Raw genomic sequence first — 6685 nt, forward strand, 5'->3', positions numbered from 1 at the left:
GGAGCCGTCCGCCTGCCCGTCCGCCCGCCGCTCAGCCTTTCCATCCCTCCCCGCCCAGGTAGCCCTGCTGGACCGCAACTCCGAGGCCGGGCAGGAGAGCAAGGCGGCCCTGGACGAGCAGTTTGAAGCGCAGAGGACGGTGTTCATCCAGTGCGACGTTACGGACCAGGAGCAGCTGAAAGGTAAGAAGGAAACTGTCAGCGCTGTGCTCCGGCTTAACATGCAGCAACCTGAAAGAGCCTGGGCTGCTGCACCAATAAGTGTGCAATTAAGGTTTCTGGAGGACAGCCTACTCCCAATCGCTTCTGACGGTGACTCAAAAAGGATTTGTTTCTGAACCTGCAGATGTGAAATATTACTACCAGCATGCGTGTATTTATTTCACCGTGTTACTTGGCGCATCGTAAAGAAAAGCCAGAGAAATAATTTCCATTGAGTGCTGTGTGTGACATTTTTGCATTAAAGCCTGTGCAGAAGATAATTGTTATTTTATGAGTAATATATATAAACTTTAAAGCACGGACTTGCTTTTTATGAGGTTTCAGTACAGACTCCAAGCTGCATTCCCTCATCACAGGAGTAATAAATTCTGCTCTGGGCTGCAGTGCTCTTTCCATACAGCACACTTACTTTCAATGTGTGCTGCTGTAGCTGAAAGCAGAATTGGCAAAAGATGGCACATTGCTTTATCACAGCGTTAAACATGGGTTGAAAACATTTCGGACACATTTTGCAGATGCAGGGAATGGCAAGGATCTTCCCTCATGTATGATTTGCATTTATGTTTTCACTTAGTAAATAAATCATGTTCCCTTACGAGTTCTTAGAGTATCATATAATGTTAATGTACCCTTCACAATATTTCATAACAGGCATGTAACTTCATCGAAGTTTCATTATTAAAGAGATACATTCATAGGTAGTGACTCAGATTCAGATTTTGACATCACTTTTCTCAGTGCCCTTTCCCCAGATTCATTTGTGTCAGGCTAGATGTGAACATTTTTGGTTCTGCTTTTATTCACTATGCTTCACTGGCCAATTTCTCAACAGCGGTGATTGAGCATATCCATTCCTCTCTCACAGAACGTTGCAGCTAGTCCAGAATTCAGCAGTATTGTTCACTGCTCCGAGCTAGCATGATTATGCCTAATTCCAAAGCTTTACATTGTTTGTCTGTAAGACAGATGCTGGACTTTAAATTTGAGATTTGCCCCAACCAGCAAACAAAGTTTTTATCAGCTAGGTTGATTATTGACTTTTTCTCCAAGTGGGAGGAGTAACCTAGGAGCAAGAAAAAGCATCCTAGGGGTAGGAATAGTATGTGCTGCCGCATGGGTGTTACCCCAGTGTGCTTTCTCTCCCATGGTTCCTCCTCTCTCTAGTGCCAGGCTAGTGCAGGACCAACAGGGTGTGTGCTGGGAACTGGAGTGAGCAGGATGGGTCTGCGAGGGAGGGTTTGGAACCAAGTTAGTAGGAAAAGAGCAATCAGAGTAGGATCGGAATGGGCTCTCGCAAGGAGCGAGAGCAAGAACAGGTGGCTGCTGCTTATGCTTCTCTGATACTGCATTATTCCCGCTGCAGGTTTCTTAGCATAAATTTGCAATCATGTCTTACAATCCTTTGGGGTTTCTGGGGTATTTTTTACCGGTTTTGTTGGTTGGGGGTTTTTTTACTGCTTTATGTTCCTATTTTTTCACTTGTAATTGTAAGCCACCACTTAATAAACTTAGATTAATTTCACTCCTAGTGTTTAAAGTTCTTAGTGGATGTGTCAAGTCCTGTACTTGCTTTTTATGCTAAAAGTCATGGGGGTGAATGAAGTTCCTCTTATTTTAACTTTAGCCCTTTTGGTATGAAAAAAGTCACAGTACTAGAACTAGTATCTGTAGGTACATAAGGCTTATGGGTAGGAAACCAGCTGTTTCATTTACTTTCAAGTCTTGCCTGTGCTTTTTTCTCCAGTGCCCCCTGCCAAATCTTCTATCTTGCCCCACTTTTGAAAAATCACCATACATTTACTTTTTCTTTCCATGAATATTTAGGAAGCTCACATATAACTGATGTTTGCACTTACTTTCCACTTTTTTCTTACCTCTTCTTTAAAATAGATCTTCCTCTTCATTTTTCATTTTTCTTCATTCAATATTTATCGTGCGATCACCTGCTTTTAATTTTTATGATTCCATAAGCACTAACTATGTGTGCAATGTAAACACAGAATTAGTCTACATTTGAAAAGGGATGAACAAGTCAGTTTTCACTGATGTGTGAGTGATAACTTTATTAAAATTTTATAATGAGATTCCTCTTTTTGTGGATAGGTAATAGATGGGATTACTGTAGGCAGGTAAACTTTTATCAGAAATATTCCAAATTTGGTAATCATTCTTTATTTTAACATAGATATGCAGCATTTGGCTCTTTTGTCAATGTGTAAACTAGAAAAGTACAATTAGTCGAGACTGTGTGAATTTAATAAATAATTGGCAAAGTACTATTACCCATGGTGCTTTTTGAAGGCAAAATATTCTATTAAGAATTAGGTTGATGAAAGATGTTATTTAGAGAGGTCTTAAAAGCGAATCAGAGAGCCAGTTTCCAAAATCTGGAAGCTAATTGAGGACCCAAATTGTATTTATTTTACTCATTGATACTAAGTTAAATAATCAGTTCTGCTCCTAATAAAGCCAAAGGTTTTAATTTGCCCTTGCTGATGCAGGATTGGAAAGATGAGAAGTCGTTGAAGAGTTAAGTTGAGAAACCAGAGGATGAATTAGCAACAAACATAACAAAAGCCAAAAAGACAGACAGCCAAAAATAGAGGCTTTAGTAATATTAAAATATTCTGGTACAGAATAAGAATATTAGAAAAATCTGTACAATAAGGGCAGTTGGACAAATAAAACCTTTCCCATCAGCTGCCCAGCTCTTGTTCTGGTGACAAGATGATGACTGTGTTGGACTTGCAGCATTCAGGCAAAGAAAAGGTTGTAACAGTACCGACCATCTAGTGCAAGAAAAAAGCTTTGTAAACCCCTGCAACTGCTGCAAAAAAGGTAGATGTCTCAAAGCTGCTGCTATGTTCCTGATTGACACTAATTGCCAAAGACTAAAGATCAGAGAATTAAGATTGTCCTGGGGTCACCTTTTAGTGAAGTGGTTTCATATTAAGGCCTGTCAAGCATAATTTCAGTATACCTGAAATAGTCTAAATTTTTAGTCAGTCACCAAACAATGTTTTTTAAAACAGTATTGGGGGGGGGGGGGGGTGTCTTGGTTTACATAATAAATATTTAGTGACCAGGAACAGTATTTGGAGGGAAAAACAAAACAGCTATACATGTCAGATAATGTCTGCAGTCATGGAAAATCTTAGTCTGGAATGAACATCTGGAGGTCATCTCATCCAACTATCCTGTCAAAGCTGAGCCAGCCTAGATGAGTTTGCTCATCACTATGACATCATCATGTTTTTCCATACACATGTTTTATCTTAGTTCGAACACTGTCACCTGGAAGGACACAATGTCATTGTGGAAGTTTCCCAGTTCTTTATTTTGAAATTCTTTGGAAGGCAGGTCACTATTTTCATCAACAGAAGGAAGAAGATCTGGATTTGAGAAACACATTATTAGAGTTACCTAAGAAGTAGGATGTATAACAATTTCTTCATAAATGGATAAATTTAAACAAGAATTATGATGAATTATTTGTAGTTGAAAGATTCATATTAGTTATATCACTGAATAAAAGTTGTGTTCTTAGGTTAAATTCAGACTCAACCAAGAAAATTGTTCTGAACACATGAAGCTTTTATTTTTCATTTAAAATAGATGGTGCCAAATCTTGAATTCACTAGCTATATCAAACTGTTACAAATCAAGCTACTAATTTATATAATTAGGGTGCCAAACATCCTATCTAATACAAAATGTATGGGTGCTAAGAACTTTCATTAGCTCCTGTTATCAGGCATTATAAAACTGAATGAAAAGGAGACTATGGTATCTTAATCCTTTCAGTTTTCCTGAATATGTTTAATATTAGTGAACGGTTAGATAAAGAATTTAATTGCATGTTGCTCATTAGTGGTTAAGAAAACAGTGAAGACATTTTGGTAGACTAATAAAATATTAATTTGTATGCATGCACTGTATTTTTGTATCTTACTTTCTATAAGTGCTAAGAAATTTCACCCTTGGATCTTACCATAGGTGCTTTCAAAAAAGTAATTGAACACTTTGGAAGGCTGGATATTGTGGTTAATAATGCTGGAGTGAACAATGAGAAGGATTGGGAAAGCACTATACAAATTAACTTGGTAAGCATTAGCTTCTCATGTTCATACTTTATTTCACATGATTTCACATGTTCATACTTTATTTAATGCTGGAATACACTTAACAGCCCTTGGCTTGTACAGATTGTGCCATATGACAGAACACGAATTATTGGATTGGTAAACACAGCTATTGAAACAATAACCACATAACTGCATATGTCCTAACCAATAAATGTGTGTGGTGGGTCCTCTAAGTTGTCTATCCAAGATGGACAGCACTGTGTAGAGGTACTCAGGCTAACACCAGACAAAATTATCTTTCTATAAAATCCAATGAAATCCCAGGTAGGTGTAACAATTTGGTGCCCAAAGCAGTAAAGTTGCATCTACAGGAGGCCAGTCTGTCTATAGGAATGTTTTAGAACTTGTGAGACTCAGCTGGCCTGCATTAGAGAATAAGTTGCCATTTGTTGGTATTACAAGAACACTTGTTCAACCAAGAGCTCCACATTTTCTTCACCAATGAAGCAAGCACAGAGTCTGAGCTTTTAATATAGGCCATTTCACCATCATCACTGATGGAAGCACACCACTTAAGAGCACTTACATGCTAAACCTCAGTACATTCAACGAGCCTGTTAAATTTATTTTCAAACAGACTATTACCAGTTCTTTGATATTATCTGGTATCTCCTCAGGTGAGACCACAGTATCTGTTTCTCAGTTGAATTTTTTTTTAATTTAGACTACACTGCTAGATGATCTAAACTCCAAAGGAAAGACCAACTTTCTAGGTTAATAAAATTCTGACCAGCTTGTATTCTACCACCTGCGAAGTTCTAATTCAATAGTGATTCAGCAAGTCACCCCTATGACCATACCTACAAAGTGTTATAATCTAGATCTGCAAAGAAAGTAGCAAAAGGAAGCTTGGAAGAGTGCGATGTGGAGTTTTCTCCAATCAGTCATTTGGAATTTGTCAGCACAACAAGAAAGCTCAGGATAAGAAAATTAAAAGTTTGTTTTTGTCAAAAGTTTTAAGGACAAAGGTACCTGACTCTTTGAATCCTAATGCCTCCATGAAAACAAACTAACCAAAAAACCCCAGGACAAGTAACACAAGCTGTATATGAGACAAGTTATAGAAAAATTAATGGGAAAATATGTATTTGGAAAAAAAAAAAGATAGATTTAATAATACTTTTTCTTATCTTTTATATCTATCCAAGGTCAAATTTGCTTATTCTTGGAAGGGACTGAACTGAGACCACAGATTAAAATTTCCACAATATGAGAAATACATTGTTCAATTTCCTTTGCTTTTTCTTTACATGTTCTTTAAGATTTAACCACACATATTTATTCCTTCTTCTTTCATTTCTAAAATATTCTGACAAATTAAACATCAGGAAAAGTAAAGTAACAGGAGTGTAACATCCTCAGAGCTATGCAACATCCATATGTATTAGTACAGATCCCTTGAATTTGAAAGAAGACTTTACTGGTTTAGATGACTTTACTGTTCTAGATGACTTATTTCTCTTTATTTTTGTGCCTGGTTTAACACAGGATATAAGTTACTGTAGGCAGCCATTCACCTGTCAAATTTGCAAGAACAGATAGTTAGTCATCACCAGAAAAATTGAAGTCCATGTGAGAAACACATTTCTCTGTGATTCACCTTTAAATTTAGCTCAAAAATTGAAGGCATTTCTGATCAGCAAATCTTGAAGATATTTGATGTCCAAGTAAATATCCTAACTTAGAGTGATGTCCAAACAATTTTTCAATGCCAAGAGCTTCAAACCAAAGGCACTGAGAATCTCCTTCTACTATTCTTTTTGTCTTATTACCAGTGATTGGGCTGAAGCAGACCATAGGTGGGTTTGAACCATCTCAAGTAGCAGAAAAACTGGAATCCAAGTCTTACAAATCTGTATGCTTAACTATCAAGCTACCACCACTAAGAATTTAAAAAAAAAAGGGGAAGATTATATAGTTTATATGTTATTGTATAGGTAAGTTCACTATAAATGCCCTGATGACTTAATTCATAGTTGAAAAATTTCATCAATACCTGTTGGTGACTGGAATAAGAACATCTAAAATGATCAAGCAGAGTAGAAGTACAGCCATGTGGGTTAAATCAAGGACACTCTAAGATCCAAATATCCTCATTTATCTCTTGATTTGAATATTCTTTCCCTTTCTAACCTTGAGTTAACTAGATAGCTTATTTCCATAGGGCATTTCTATCTAGTTACTGTAATTTCCATAAACCAAGATATAACATTGTGTACTTTTTGCTTTTTAACTATAACAATGGAAGAATAACAGCTGCTACGTGTAATATGTTATATTGGTTGGTTCCATAAAATATTTTTTGCTTCTTGTAGGGAA

At 36.9% G+C, this 6685-nt stretch overlaps 1 protein-coding gene across 1 annotated transcript in view; it reads left to right on the forward strand.

The window, feature by feature from the left end:
- Positions 1 to 58: 58 nt before the first annotated feature.
- The window catches only part of HPGD (hydroxyprostaglandin dehydrogenase 15-(NAD)), a 27279-nt gene continuing 20652 nt past the window's right edge, over positions 59 to 6685 (forward strand). Inside the window, exons 1-2 of the mRNA XM_009573534.1 lie at positions 59 to 182; positions 4218 to 4324. The gene's annotated coding sequence lies outside the window, so the exon portion shown is untranslated. The remainder of the gene's footprint in view (positions 183 to 4217; positions 4325 to 6685) is intronic.

The sequence above is a fragment of the Fulmarus glacialis genome, unplaced genomic scaffold, assembly GCF_000690835.1.
Source record: "Fulmarus glacialis isolate BGI_N327 unplaced genomic scaffold, ASM69083v1 scaffold28682, whole genome shotgun sequence".
Taxonomy (NCBI): domain Eukaryota; kingdom Metazoa; phylum Chordata; class Aves; order Procellariiformes; family Procellariidae; genus Fulmarus; species Fulmarus glacialis.